We start from the raw sequence: 16,843 nt of genomic DNA on the forward strand, positions 1-16,843 counted from the left end.
ACTTGTGAAAATAGGCCAACAAGTAAAGACCATGAGGGAAATTTGATAATGTACCACTACCATTAGATGATCCATGACCTAATGGAATGCAGCTGATCGAATGGGAGACCTAAAATGCATGCAAAAAGAGAATTTTGATCACTGATGGAGGGATGAAGATACCAACGATAATGGAGGGTGCCAAAGTATGCCAATATGCGTCAAGGAGTTTCAAGGAAACAAAAGGAATAACAAAGATAAAATGTAAGGAAATGAACACATAAGAGGGTTAATAAGTCGTGACTTTATCTTTTTGAAAAGGGGCATGCTAGGCACACTAATAATATGTTCCAATACAGGCCAAGTGCCAATGTGTTGCAAGTGCTAATGTTTGTTAATGCAATAGTATGCCAAGGTGTTGTGGGGCATGTTAGGGACTACAGGGCATGCCAAAACATGATAAGGGAGTGTTATGCTATGCTAGGGAATGCCAACATGTGCTTGGGCATCCTACTCATGGAAAGATGTTCTAGGTACAAAGATGTTTCAAGACATGCGAGGTGCCAAGGATTGTTAGTGTATTGTTCCAAAGCATGTTAAGGTGTGACATGAGTGTTGAGGAGTGGTAGGTCTCTCTCATTAATAGAATTGACAAAGCTTGATTATGTATTAAATAGTATAGTTCGTACACACACTAGTGAAACTTTATTTAAAGGAAACTTGTTAGATAATAAACCTGATAGAGATTAATCATGTGTTGACTCATACGAAAACTATATTCTTATGACTTGAGGAAATGATACACACTAATTAATTCTTAACAAATTAACTGACTATAACCACTATGACCTTGACACATAATGAAAAAGACTCCACAACAATGGTCTTAAATCATTATCTTTTGAAAAAAAATATAGTAACACATACATAGCATCATCAAAAACTCATTGGAATGATCAATCAACACGAACATTTTTTGACCATCACCAAAAGTAACCAAAAAGAGCATTGGTGAGGTTCAGTAAAAGATTGTCGCTAGAAGTGTCACCAAAGAGAGAATTAGTGATGGGCCTTTAATGACCCTCACCAAAAGTGTCACCAAAGAGAGAATTAGTGACGGGCCTTTAATGACCCTCACCAAAAGTGTCATTGAAAATGGCTTTCATGAAAAAACTTAAAGCACCATCACTATATACACTTACAACAATGTTTTTTTAAAGACCATCACCATATGCGACATTGGTGACGGACCTTAAAGTTCCATCACAAGCATGAAGCATCATCAAAAACTCATTGGAATGATCAATGATGAGAAACATTTTTTGACCGTCACGAAAAGTAACCAAAAAGAGCACTGGCGATGGTCAATAAAAGATCGTCACTAGAAGTGTCACCAAAGAGAGAATTAGTGATGGGCCTTTAATGACCCTCACCAAATGTGTCACCAAAGAGAGAATTAGTGACGGGCCTTTAACGACCGTCACCAAAAGTGTCATTAAAAATGGATTTGGTGACAAACCTTAAAGGACCATCACTATATACACTTACAACAACGCTTTTTTGAAGATCATCACCATATGCGACATTGGTGACAAACCTTAAAGGCCCGTCACAGGCATGACCCCCACCAAAGACCTTTTCTCTTATAGTGTAGTCTTTAACTATCACTGGCTTGGTTGCCAATGAACTCGGTTGGCTTGGTTGCTTGTAAATTTAACCTGATGAGATCTGGTGGAGGAATCTTTGAGTGATTGAGGATTTAAGGAGGGAGAAAAAATCTCCTAAAATACCTTTTTCTTGTCTACTTCCATTTCCTGCACTTAAATTAGCCCAAGAATGCTCCAAATCATACAATTAATTCATATTAGGCCACATGACATAACATCTCACGTTTACCCTTCTCACTAAGAAAAATATAATAAAATATGTAAAGTAATGTGAGAAAAGTTCATTTTAATAAGATGGAGAGTGGCATTAAGGCCCTGTTGTGCTTTTCAACAACCCTCAATTTTTTATATATAAATTTCCTATGAAATTATTATATAAAAAATAGGGGACCCTTTTTAAATTTTTATAACACAAAAAATAAAAAAACATTTATCTACTTTGAAGAAAACAATGTTAATGTATTTCATAAAAAAACCAAATTTTAATAGCCCTTGAGACCAAGATTATACTTAGGCTTTAAAAATCCTTAAGTATTAAACACATATGGATCATTAAAATAAACAAATAATAATAATGAAAAATTAGACTTTTAGTTGGAGTTTTCCAAATTCCAACTATTGAAACTAAAACCCCGACCTATCCTCCCTGCATCACAAATGAAACAAGACTATAGGCAAAACATCGATGGCCTTACCAATTGCAACTGTGATATATGGCCTAGATTCGATGGAAATATCAATGATAATACATAAATATGTCGTATCCGAAGGATCGTGACATCCACGGGCTTAAGTCCATGCCCCTCAACATTACTAATATATGTGTCGGACTCGAAGGAACTATTAACTAAATTTCATAAAATATTACATACATCATCTGCTGGCTTGAATCCAGACCCCTCCTCTAGCCCATTTTGATTGCGATAAGCCAGACCCGACGGGATAATAAATTCTATTCTAAAATTCATTGCATCCATCGCATCAAGATATATGCGGGCTTGATCCTCTACCCCTTTGCCTCTACAATTGCGATTTGTGATATGGCCCGGACCCGACGGGATGCTCAACCATAATTCATGAAACCCCCACATCCGTGGGTATCACAGTTCTATTATCCATGCCTCCCATTCCAAAGGCCCTTATCAAATGTGATTGTGATTTTAAGGTCAAAACCGATGGGAATAATAAATTCAATTTCATAATCCACTGCGTCCTAGGAATCACAACATCTGCGAGCTCAAGTCCCGAAGGCCTGAACCCATTGTGATTTTGATATGTATGCCCAGACCTGATGAGGTCATCAAACATAATTCATAAAACCCTCACATCTCTGGCTATCACAATTCTATTAGCCATGATGCTCATTCCAATGGCCCCTGTCAAATGCGATTGCGATCTACGATGGGACTCATTCCTCTGCTACGTAGTCTAATTCCATGTCATACGTGATGTCACCTACCACATCACCTACCATGTCACTCTCGAGATATCATAATCATAAATATTTAGGGCACTTGTTGTTATCCACCACTCCATAACTCCCGATGTGTTCGGCCCATCCCACTTGATTGCAACTGCGATATCATAATCACAAAAGTCACGGTACTTATTGTTGGCTTAGTGGGGCTTGATCCATGTTTAGAAGTGACTTATCCAAGAAAATCCCGGTACTACTGGTTGTTGGAAATAATACCGAGGGGGGTGTGAATCAGTATTATCTAGTCAATTATTTTTCATTTCACAATCAGTTTTGTATACGCTACTTCAGCTAGTGAAAACTGTGTATATATGCAACTTCAATTAAGAGAACTAGCGTATAACCTGTAGACTTATAATTTTAAATTATTCTTCAAATATTGATTATTAATCTGTGCATCAAAACCAGATAAACAGTGACCAAGAACAGTAAAACAGAGCAGACAGTCACACACAAGAACACAAGATATAAGGTGGAAAGCCAATATGGGTGAAAACCACCTGCTACAATTCGTCTCTATATTCTTTTAATAAGAAACTTCTTTTTACAATATTTCTACATTGGTGCAGTCTTATACCAGTACGTAGGCTTCTACCTGTAGAAGGCTACAACCTTCTCTCATTCTCCAGCTTCTCCTAGAAGGGAGCTACAATCCCCTTAGCTCTTGTACTACCTGATGTACTAGTACGTAGGTGTTGACCTAAAGAAGGCTACAACCTTCTCTTTTCTTCAGGGACCACGTTTCATAAATTTTCAGATTAGATCCATGAATAACATCAAATATATTTGCATCAACCAATCTCCTTTTCACCAACCAAAAACTGATTCAAACAATCACTTCTCTGAATGTTGTAACCAGAAAATAGTAACACTAACCAAACACCAATTCTGAACCCAGAACGTTGCAGCAATAAACAGAAGTAGCTAAAACATATTTTGTGAGACGTACACTATTTCAATATGTGAAACCTCCGTGCATACACTTCTGTATTAAGGAAAACCTGCATATACACTTCTTTGAATTACCGAACCTATGTGTATACGCGCCTTTGCAATGCCGAACCTGCATACAGATCTATAAAAGATAATTTACCCTCTTCAAATATTCAGACATCAGTTATACCCAGCTTATCAGATTTATAGATCAAGTCATGTGCCAAATATAATAGATCAAAAATCACACAAAGATACTTCTCTTCAATCCTTAAGATCTTGACCCATCAATAGAACTTATCATTCTTCTAGCGCTCATGTTCCTCCTTGGCTCAGATCCAGCTATGCACCATAACCCAATGACCAGTATTCTAGATCTTGCTCTTCATAAGATATTCAATGCTTGAGTGAATGCACTTGCCTAATGATCTCCTTCCATGGTCCAACACCACTTAGAACCAACATTTGGGGCGCAATACCTGGGTTCAATACTTTGGACGAGATACCATGGTCTGAAACCATAGGTCCAAATACCAAGGACTAAATACCATGGACCAAAAATAAGTTTTCCCACATGTACGTGCTTTTCCTTGCATGAAAGCGCATGCATACGTATACGCACCTTTTGATCGTCTAACCTGCATGTATACGCGACTTGGTTAAGAGGAACCTGCGTATATCTCTTTTCTTTCATTCTGAGAGCCTGAATTGTGATTTGTCATTTGAGTGAGTTGCCATCAAGGACAACACCTGTTTCGTAGCGCCAAACCTGTGTCATAATGCCAACAATCTCCAAGAATCTCCCCCTTTGGACTTGATGGCAACCCCAAGTCACTCACATTCATTCTCCCCCTTTGTCATCAAGGGCAAAGGGTTATGCTCCCCCTGAGTACATGCTGAATTCTCTGCTCTGTTGTGCTATCCATGCTCCCTCTGACTGTAGGCAAGGTCTGCAAAAATATGTTCTACAAGAAAGAACATGACTCTATACATCATGAATGACGTCCCTATTACAAAAGACTCATACATACATTCATCTCCCAACCAAGTGCATATATACCAATATTGACTCATCCACCCAACCAAGTGGGGATACACCAAAAGTTTATACATGATAAAATAAGAATATTACATCATCCATCCCAGGCATAGTGGGGAAACCAAAATAGGTCGTTACATGACCTTAATAATAAAAGAAATACATGACATAGAGACTAAATATCTAAGACAAGACTATGATAGTCATCAGAAACTATCATCAGCAGCATCTGTCAATCATCATCCAGACCAACAACCATGTTCTCCCTCTGCACCTATTCCACCTGAACCCAATAACAACTATGAAATTGAACCAAGATCTTCTAAGATAATGCCAACAATGCATTATTAGAAGTATATATATATACTCCCCCTGAACCTGTGCCAGATGGTCTCTGTCAGACCCATATCAAACTCGTTTCATCCTAAGCCTGGGGCACTGTAAACCAACATATACACGACTGTATCCATAGAAACCAGCGTATGTACATGGATGCTCCTCATGAAACTCGCGTACAACAACTTTTCTCTGAAACAGATAAGTTTCAATAGCAAGATGATGCATCAACTACTCTCAGCTTCTGTCTGAGGTATTCAGATGTCTCCCTGGGCAATGGTTCGGTGAGTATATCAACAACTTGTTCCTTGGAGGGAACATACTCAAATTTGACCTTTTGTTAAAGTATTTGCTCCCGGAGAAAATGATATTTGATAGGTATGTGCTTGGTCTTTGAATGCATGACAAGATTCTTTGAAATATTGATTTCACTTGTATTATCACATAAAATGGAGATAGGTGGAGTACAAGTGATTTGAAAATCTTGCAAATTTTGCATCATCCATACTATTTGTGTGCAGCAAGATGCCACAGCCACATATTCTGCTTTGGCTGTAGATAAAGCAATTGAACTTTGTTTCTTGCTGAACCAAGATACTAATCTGGAACCCATAAAAAATGCACCACCACTAGTGCTTTTTCTGTCATCCACACTTCCTACCCAATCTGCATCTATATATGCATGAAGTGTGAGATCTATATCTCTAGGATACCATAAGCCATAGTTTTGTGTTCCTTGAAGATATTTGAAAATCCTTTTAACTGCCCGAAGGTGTGCTTCTTTTGGATTTTCCTGGAATCTTCCAACTATTCCCACTACATGCATGATGTCTCATCTGGTACCTATCAGATAGAGTAGACTACCAATCATGGATCTATAGGTTGGTTGATGTACTATTGCTAAATTGTCATTTTCGCTGAGGTTGCATCCTGTTACCATAGGGGTACATACTGGTTTCGAATCCTCCATGCCATATTTCTTCAAGATCTGCTTGAGGTACTTGGTTTCCGATAAAAAGATACCGTCTTTATTTTGTTGGACTTGTAAACCAAGAAAATATGTCAGCTCACCAAGCAAGGACATTTCAAATTCTTTCTGCGTCACCAAAGCAAATTTTTGACTCATGGCTTCTTCATTGCTACCAAAGATGATATCATCAACATACAGAACAAGTATTAGCAGTCTATCATTATCAATTTTTATATATAGATTGCTATCTGCTGATCCTTTTGAAAAACCTTGTTGATGGAGGTATTTTTCTAGACGATAATACCAAGCCCTTGGAGCCTATTTAAGACCATAGAGTGCCTTCGTAAGTCTGCATACAAGTTTTGGATCATTTCCTAGGATGAATCCATCTGGTTGTTCTATATACACTTCTTCTTCTAAGTCTCCATTTAAGGCAGATTTCACATCCATTTGAAATACTTTGAACTTCTGAAAGCTAGAAAGAGTAAGGAACATTCTTATGGCTTCAAGTCTGGCAACCGGTGCAAAAGTTTCTTCAAAGTCTATAACTTCTTGTTGAGCATACCCTTTACAAACAAGTCTGGCCTTGTTTCTAATAACATCTCCATTTTCATTTAGCTTGTTTTTGAATATCCATTTTGTCCCTATGACATTCTTATCATTTGGCCTAGGAACCAACTCCTAAGTGTTATTCTTTTCAATCTACTCAAGTTCTTCATGGACTTGACCCAGCATTCATCTTTGCATGCTTCACTTACATTTCGTGGTTCAACAGTGGAGATCAATGCTAGATAGCTTGAAGTTTCTGTAATAATTCTTCTTGTTTGTACACCTACCTCTTTCTACCCCAAAATTTGAGTCTTTGGATGGTTCTTCTGGACGTACCTGGATGGAGTCTTTTCTTCTACCCTTATCTGTTCCTCTGGTGCCTCATATGTTTCTTCTTCATCAGTAGTCTGATTTGATGTTGAAGGATAGTCATCATCTTCAAAATCTTCAGATTATAGCTACTTTGAATTGTTGCCTACTTCATCAACCACCACATCAATACTTTCAACATTTTTTCCAAGTCTTTTATTGTAACACTTATATCCTTTACTTCAGGAAGAGTAACCAAGGAGAATTCCTTCATCTGCTCTAGGTTCAAACTTGCTAAGGTTTACATCAGTCCTTTTAATGTAACATTTGCTTCCAAAAACATTGAAGTATTTTACCGTAGGAGTCTTACCATACCAAAGTTCATGAGGAGTTTGAGTTCTGTTCACCCGGATGTTTTTCATGTTGAGAATAGTAACTGCAGCAAATGCAGCTTCACCCCAGAAGATTGCAGGAGTTCCAGACTCATCAAGCATAGCACGAGCCATTTGTTGAACCGTTTTGTTCATCCTTTCCATACTCCATTCTGCTGAGGAGTCCTTAGAGTAGAGAATTCCCTTATTATTCCATATTCTTCACAAAAATCGAAAAATTCATCCGAGGTAAATTCCCCTCCTCGATCAGACCTGAGGCATTTGATTTTGCGATCTAATTCGTTTTTAACCAAGGCTTTGAATGCTTTGAACTTTTCGAAAGCTTCGTCTTTATGCTTCGGAAGTCCTATCCAACACATCCTAGAAAAGTCGTCAATGAACAATATGAAGTATTCTTCTCCTCGAGGTGACCTTTTCCTGGATGGAACACATACATCAGTATGGACAAATTCATGTGGCTTACTAGCTGATCCTTCCTTCTCAGGGAAATTAGTTCTGATTTGCTTGCCAAACTGACATGATTTGCATATTGTATTGTCTGGAATTCTGATGCCCAGGAGATCACGAACCGCCTGATATTTGCATGCTTTCCTTATCTGAGAGAAGCTTAGATGCCCCAATCTTCTGTGCCATAGCTAGCGTTCATCATTCTTGCTTAGATAGCATTGTTGTTGTCCTCCCTTGAGTATGTATAAATTATTTGGAGTTCTTATGCCTTTGATCATTGTTTCTCCTGTATCAAGTTCATGAACAATACATCCATTTGATCGAAATATTACCTCATTTCCTTGATCACACATTTGACTGACACTCAATAGATTATGCTTTAAGCCATCAACATACATAACATTTCCAGCTTTGACCTTTTCTTTCAAAAGAATAGAACCTTTACCTTTTATGAGTGCAGGGGTGTCATTTCCAAATGAGACCTTCCTTTCCTTTTCTAAGGCACTATATGACTGAAGTTTTTCTTTATCACCTGTCATATGTTTCAAGCATCCACTATTGATGTACCACTGATTTTCCTATCCTTCCGCATATAAGGCTATACCACATGTTTTTGGTTGTGGTTCTTTCTTTCTCCATGTTTTGGGACTCAATGAAGCTTACTCCTTCTGAGTTGTTTCCCGAAACCTACTCCTGCATTCAGAATCTTCATGACCGAAGTTGTTACAAATAGAACAATCTATTTCATTTTCAAGAGAAAAAAAGTTATTATAGGTCTTTCGTGCTTCTCTAGTCATGATGGTCTTGTAGGCAACACATTGAGTGGCTTTGTGTCCAAAGTTATGACAAGAGAAACATTGGCCATTGAAGAAATTCCTGCGATTATCAAACCTACCATCCAGGTGATTATAGTTCCCCTAGGCAAATTGAGAGTGATTTACATGTGATTGGTTGTAACTTCTGTTCACCCTTGAAGTAGATTACCCCCGATTTACTTGGTGATCTCTGTTCATCCTTGAAGTAGATTGACCATGATTTACCTGGTGATCTGCTTTATGCCTTTGCTGTTGATTGTCAACCTGTTCACTTCTCCTTGCTGCATGAAGATAACTTTTGGAGGTGGATGGCTTCTCTGCTTGAGATGCTTTTTCAGTATATCCAAGACATGTCTTGATTAGAGGAGAGCGCTACACTTTGATAATCTCATCTAAAGTTTTAGATCCTTTAGCAAATCTAAGATTAAGAGCTTTTGTTTTCTCAATATCTTTTCTAAGTCCCACAATTTCACATTCTAACTTTTCATTGTGTTTTTCCCTTTCAACAAGTTGGAATGTCAGAGTATCTATGATCATATTCTTTTCTTCTAAACAAATTTTAAGTTTAGAAATTTCTTCATAGAGATCATCTTCATCTATAGAATCAAAGAAATCATCATCTTCAAAAGCCATCAAAACTCTATAATCATTACATTGTTCATCTTAATCACTAATTGAAAATCCATCACTGTCTTCATGTGTATAATAGCTCTTCTTACTTACATTCTATATTCTGTTCCATCTAACTGGGTCCTTACCTTTGTCAAGCTTATCTTTATGAGGAAACTTGGTTGCATAGTGACTTACTCTTCCACAAGCAAAGCATTTGAAAGGTAGCTTACCTATGAATCTTCCAAAACCCCGTTGAAGGTTCTTAACAAAGTTTGATTCTTTCTCTCCTTCTGACATATGTCCTGACTCATTGTAATCTCCTTTTCCTGAAGCTTTGAATGCAACTTCTCTCCTGTCTGATGGTCCCCCTTTTCTCATTTCGAAAGCAGTTAGGATTCCATGCAGCTGTGACATGGTAATGCTCTGTAGATTATAATTTTCTTCTACGATAGAAACTTTTGATTCAAAATTAGAAGACAAAGATCTTAGAACCTTTTCAACCAAAGTAACTTTTTTTATCTCTTCACCCAAGTTTTTCATGTCATTAATAATCTCATATATATGTAAGAAATAATTAGCCACACTTTCATGATTGTGCATTCTGAGATTTTCATATTGAATTCTTAGAGTTTGTAGTTTTGCACGTTTTACCTGATCGTCTCCTTCATAGCTCAGAATGATCTTGTCCCATATTTCTTTTGCGGTTTTTTGAGCTGCATAACCTTGACGAATTCTGATTGAGATAAACTCCCTAATAGAGTATTGACAACCTTTGCATTGTTTCATACTGCTTCTTACCAGCCATATCTATAGGAGTTGCTGATGGAAATGTGTATCCTGCTTCCACGATATCCCAAACTTCTGTACCAAGAGATTGAATATAAGTTGTGATTCTTACCTTCCAATAGACAAAGTTGCTCCCATCAAAGATTGGTGGCTTGATCGATGCCTCTTTTTCGTAGATGCTCATGATGAAAGATCTTCCTTCAAGCAATCAAGCTTCTTCTTAAGGACTTGGCTCTGATACCAATTGTTGGAAATAATACTGGGGGGGGGGGGGGTGGTGAATCAGTATTATCTAGTCAATTATTTTTTATTTCACAATTAGTTTTGTATACGCTACTTCATCTAGTGAAAACTGCGTATATACGCAACTGCAGTTAAGAGAACTAGCGTATAACCTACAGACTTATAATTTTAAATTATTCTTCAGATGTTGATCATTAATATGTGCAACAAAAACATATAAACAGTAACCAGGAACAGTAAAACAGAGCAGACAGTCACACACAAGAACACAAGATATAAGGTGGAAACCCAATGTGGGTGAAAACCACCTGCTGCAATTCGTCTCTATCTTCTTTTAATAAGAAACTTATTTTTACAATATTTCTGCACTGGTGCAGTCTTATACCAGTATGCAGGATTCTACCTGCAGAAGACTACAACCTTCTCTCATTCTCCAACTTCTCCTGGAAGGGAGCTACAACCCCCTTAGCTCTTGTACTAGCTAATGTACTAGTACGTAGGTGCTGACCTATAGAAGGCTACAACCTTCTCTTTTCTTCAGGGACCACGTTTCATAAATTTTCAGACTAGATCCATGAATAACATCAATCAAACATCAAATATATCTACATCAACCAATCTCCTTTTCACCAACCAAAAACTGATTCAAACAATCACTTCTCTGAATGTTGTAACTAGAAAATAGTAACAGTAACTAGACACCAATTTTGAACCCAGAACACTGCAGCAATAAATAGAAGTAGTTAAAACATATTTTGTGAGATGTACGCTACTTCAATATGTGAAGCCTGTGTGCATACGGTTCTGTGTTAAGGAAAACATGCGTATACGCTTCTTTGAATTACCGAACCTACGTGTATACGCGCCTTTGCAATGCTGAACCTACGTACAGATCTATAAAAGATAATTTACCCTTTTCAAATATTCAGACATCAGTTATAACCAAATTATTAGATTTATAGATCAATTCATGCACCAAATATAACAGATCAAAAATCACACAAAGATACTTCTCTTCAAGCCTTAAGATCTTGACCCATCAATAGAACTTATCCTTCTTCTAGCGCTCAGGTTCCTCCTTGGTTCAGATCCAGCTATGCACCATAACCCAATGACCAGTATTCTAGATCTTTCTCTTCATAAGATATTCAATGCTTGAGTGAATGCATTTTCCTAATGATCTCCTTCCCCTTTTATAGTCTTAGGCCTTACTCAATACCATCATCCAACACCACTTAGAACCAATAGTTGGGGTGCAATACCTGGGTTCAATACTTTGGACGAGATACCATGGTCCGAAACCATAGGTCCAAATACCAAGGACTAAATACCATGGACCAAAAAATATTTTTCCCACATGTACACTCTTTTCCTTGCATGAAAGTGCGATGCATATGTATACGCACCTTTTGATCGTCGAACCCGCGTGTATACGCGACTTGGTTAAGAGGAACCTGTGTATATCTCTTTTCTTTCATTCTGAGAGCCTGAACTGTGATCTGTCATTTGAGTGAGTTTCCATCAAGGACAACACCTGTGTCATAGCGCCAGACCTATGTCATAATGTCAGCAATCTCCAACACTAGTCCTTTCGGCAACAGTCCGCGGAGCGTGGACTAAGGTCTCACCCGAATTAGTATGGGAGGGTGCTAGAACCAGGTTTTGACACCCTGGGGATGTCTAATATGAGGTGATTAATACGCGGTCCAACCTTCGTACTTACTATGCTATGCACACCTGCGGGCACCCTACGCCCTGTGATACTGTCTTCGCGCAATTCTAACTGCAGTGTGACCCGTGTTATTTACCCAAATCTTCCTTAGTTAGGCTCTATAGTTGATTACTTAGATTATTTTCATATATAAGCATTCATACAAGTATTCATCAAGTGTGCACAGTAAATAATAGAGCAGAAGTAATTTATACCATCAAAATAAGAATGCAGGAACATATGCACAGAATAAACTTCTCTTTATTAACTTTCAATCCCAAATACAGACAAGACTCCACCCTATGCACTCAGTTGTAGGGGTCCATGCACTCAGCTGCGGACTCTACTAGGCCTCTGCGCACTCAACTACAGAGCCTCTACCGACTAATATGACCCAGTACACTTCAGATCCCACTCTAACCTCGAACCATGCCTTTGTTATTCTATCTATCATTACCTTAGCTTCCTTTACACTTAGAGCCTCACTTTATTTATACAATCCCATGGTCCATGAACCAGCGGTAGGCCGACACAACTTTACATTAAATTACAATACAATGCTTAGGGTGGACAACCCTATGACTTGATTGTACACTTCGTGCTCCACGCCCGCACTTCGCATAGTTCTACACCATCTTTGACCAAAACTTGGGATTTGAGCCCCAAAACCTGTTGTGGGGGATCCCATGCCCAACAAGCCCCGAACACAATCATCGTGACTCGTCCCGAGTGACTCTACTGGTGCGACGATCTTGGCACAGAGCCCCTCCAACTGTGCCTGTGCTGCGTGAAGTTCCGCAGCGCGCTGTTCTGTCGTCTTCTGGAGCTGCTCCATTTCTGCTTCTGAATCATCTACATCTAACTCGAGTCTTTTCTTTGGTACCATCTTCTATTGCTTGTGTTTATAGTCCCACGCCCCTGTCCGGCTCCTCGGGTCGTGAAGACTGTGCTTCAGTCAGTTAGTCAGATAGTCGGCCCACCCATGTAGGGCTTCAAGCGACTTTAGTTTACTTTTCCTGGGAAGGGTTCTCCATTAAGTTTGACTAGCTGGACCATGCCTCCATCTGTGACCTATTTTACCACATATGGTCCCAACCAGCGCATTCTGAATTTTTCAGGAAATTTTTCGAACTTGTTGTCATATGGTAGCACTAAATCGTTTACTTTGAAGGTGCACAACTTGATATGGCAGTCGTGCCAAGATTTTTCCCGCTGCTTTTGTACCTGCTGGTGAAATCCAGCTAGAAATCGTTCTTCCTTGAGTTCTTCTAATTGCACGAACCTTTCTTCCAGAGCTTCATGGTCCGTCATGCTTGTGAACGCTACTATTTGTAGACTAGGTATGATGTATTCCATTGACAGGACTGTTTCCGTACCATAAACCAACCGAAATGGTGTATGTCCCGTCAATTTCTTTCATGTTGTCCTGTACGCACATAACATAGCAGGTATGTGCAGTTCCTAGTCATCCCGTTGCGCGTTACATATTTTGGTCAACGCAGTCTCCAGTATTTTATTGAATGCTTCTACTCTTCCATTAGCCTGTGGGTGGTATGGTGTACTTTTCTAGTGATAAACCTGGAATTATTCTATGAGTGCACTGATGGTTTCATTCAGGAAATGTGTTCCACGATCGCTTATTAAGATTTTCGGGCAGCCAAATCATGTCAACACATTTTCGAATAAAAACATTGCATTCATGGAAGCCATGCAGTCCTTGACTAGTTGTGATTCCACCCATCGTGTCAAGTACTCCATTGCAGTTATGATGTACTGCGCACTCGTCTTTCCCTGAGCTTTGATTGGGCCCACAAATTTGATTGCCCATTTCTCAAATGGTTGCAGTGTCATTTGGGGATTTAGTGGCATCTCATCCCTTTAGGATGGTTTTCCCATCCTTTGACATATATCACAGGCCTTACAATGAGCTTTAGAATCCTGGTGCAGGGTCAGCCACCATAACCCTACACAAAGAATCTTTTGTGTGGTCACGCATCCTGTATAATGTCCTCCTATAGCACCCCCATGTGCTTCCATGAGGATCTGACTTTGTTCAAATTCTGGTACATATCTTCACATTATCTCATCGTAGCCCATCTTGTAGAGCTGCCCCACGATGACGGAAAAGTCTGTCACACGCACCACCAATTACTTCTTCTGTTGGATTGAGTACTCCTTCGACGCAGTGCCTATTGTTAAAAAATGGATTATATCTTCGAAGTGTCCATCCGCAACGCGTACTGTAAAGAGATGTGCAAGGTAGTCCCTCCTCCAAATTTTTTGGTTCCTCGCCTGTCTCAATTCGTGACAAATGGTCTAGTTGTGCATTTAAGCATTCTGGCTTGACTATGACCTCAAAATCATATTCTTGAAATAGTAGGAGCCATCTGCATATGCGCCCCCCAACATATGCTTATTCACCAATTATTTCAACTTGGAATGGTCGGTATACATCTTGAAATTTCCTCCAAGTAAATAGTGTCTGTATTTCTGGAGCACATACACCATTGCCAACCCCTCGCATTTGGTGGTAGAGTAGTTCTTTTCTGCTTCGGAAAATATTTGACTCACAAACATGATCAAGTGATCCACACCCTCCATGCCCTCTTGTGTGAGTAGGGCTCCCAACGCGATACATGACGCATCAACATGTACATGAAATTCCATGTCCCATTTCGGGAAGACCAAAATTGGCGTGGAGGCTAGATTCCCCTTTAGGACATCCAAAGTCTTCATGCAATCATCATTCCAGTAATATGTCACATATTTTTTCAATATCTTTTCCATCAGCGCAATTATTTGGGCATAACTCTTGATAAACTTCCTATAGTATCCAGTGTGTCCCAAGGTAGCGCGCAGCTATTTAACACTTCGCGGTGCTTCCAAATTGAGGATAACGGCAATCTTCATAAGGTCCACCATCAGTCCTTGTTTGCAGACCACATGTTCCAGTAGATTTCCAAACAGAATGAGGAATGTGCACTTCTTCAGGTTCAATGTAATCTAGTGTCGGTGGTAAGTATCCAACATCAACCATAAGCTTCCAACATGGCGCTTAACTAGTCCAAAAACAGTCCAATCATCCAGATAGACCTCCAAAAATTTGTGGATGTATTCTTTGAATGCCGCCACCACTATGCACAAAAATATTTTTGGCGCGTACTTATGTCCAAAGGGCATAATGGTGTACTAAAAGCAATCCCATTCTATTGCAAAGGTTGTTTTGCTCCTATATTTCAGTGCGATCTTGATCTGATGGTACCCTGAGAAGACATACGTGAATGAATAAGCTTCCTAACTGCCAACATAGTCCAATACCTCATCTGTGAATGGTGTCAGGAATGGATCGTGAACACAGGCATCATTGAGCTTCCAGAGGTCCACGCATATTATTATTTCACCTTTCTGTTTTTTCTCCTGCACTACCATAGGACTCTCCCAATTGGGTTCTTCCACTAGTTCGCATTTTGTCTAATTCATCACAGACCATTTCTTAATACTTTAGGTTCAAGCGATAAGGTCACTGCTTAACTGTCTTCACATCTGGTTTTAGGGTGATCTTCATCATCCCTAAGTCGCCAACGATCCCTTTTAAGTCCATGATTTTGGTCGAGAACAAGTCTTGGTATTCACGGAGTAACTCAACGACCTTATCTACCATAGCATTGTCCCAATAGTCCCCCAGCGTCGCATACTTCGGCTCCACTTATGTGCCAATGTTTTCCTGCGTCATTTTTAGTGGTGTGGTGATGTCGAGATCCTCAATTGATGGTCCTTGAACCTCGCGACAGCCTTTGGTTTCTAGAATATCAATATTTCAGGGGTCATCATCATCCTCCTCCACTTGCATGTTATAACATTCTAGGGCACTACTTAACTAGTTTGCCCATACTGGTTGCAGCATTTCCAATGGCTCCTGTGGTATTTTGAAGATGGCTGCTTTTACTACTTGCAGCACATCGTCAACAGTATCCGACCACTGATCTTCAAATTTGAATTTTAATAAAAAATACTTGATGCAAGACATCCCATTCATCTGTTCCATGTCGAAGTTCTGTCTCAGTATACCAATTCATGGGTATTACATCCAAGGTATGGTAGAATAAGTGTACCCATTCGGGCGGTGGTTCTTCCCCGTAGACCTTGGTCTACTTCGCTAGGTGCGTGTGTGGGTCATCTCATCCATCTTATTTTTCTTCTAGCCGTAGTTGAGGTTTCCCAAATCATATGCGCATCATTCTTTTTCATCCGCGCCAGTCCTTAAAATTTCCTTACTGTGTACCCCACCATTGTGCGGGTGTTGCACGTAGTGCCCACTTCAATGCATTGAATCACTGCTGTTTTGGTACTGCACTTTCAAATTTTCTCAGGAATCCATCCACCTCCATTAATCCATCATATGTCGGCAGCTCTCTTGTTGTTCTCACGCAATGTAGTGATCTAGTCATCATGTTGCAATTCAGCGTCGTCACTTCATGCAACCGATTATGTCATCTCTCTACTTCTTCATATGAATCTGAAGTGCAAGAGATTTCGCACTCCCACAAGATCCTCCCATCTATAGTCAGATTCACCCAA

Source organism: Pinus tabuliformis, chromosome 3_2 (genome assembly GCF_031772625.1).
Source record: "Pinus tabuliformis cultivar Carrire ecotype Pingquan chromosome 3_2, CPIR1, whole genome shotgun sequence".
NCBI classification, from domain to species: Eukaryota; Viridiplantae; Streptophyta; class Pinopsida; order Pinales; family Pinaceae; genus Pinus; species Pinus tabuliformis.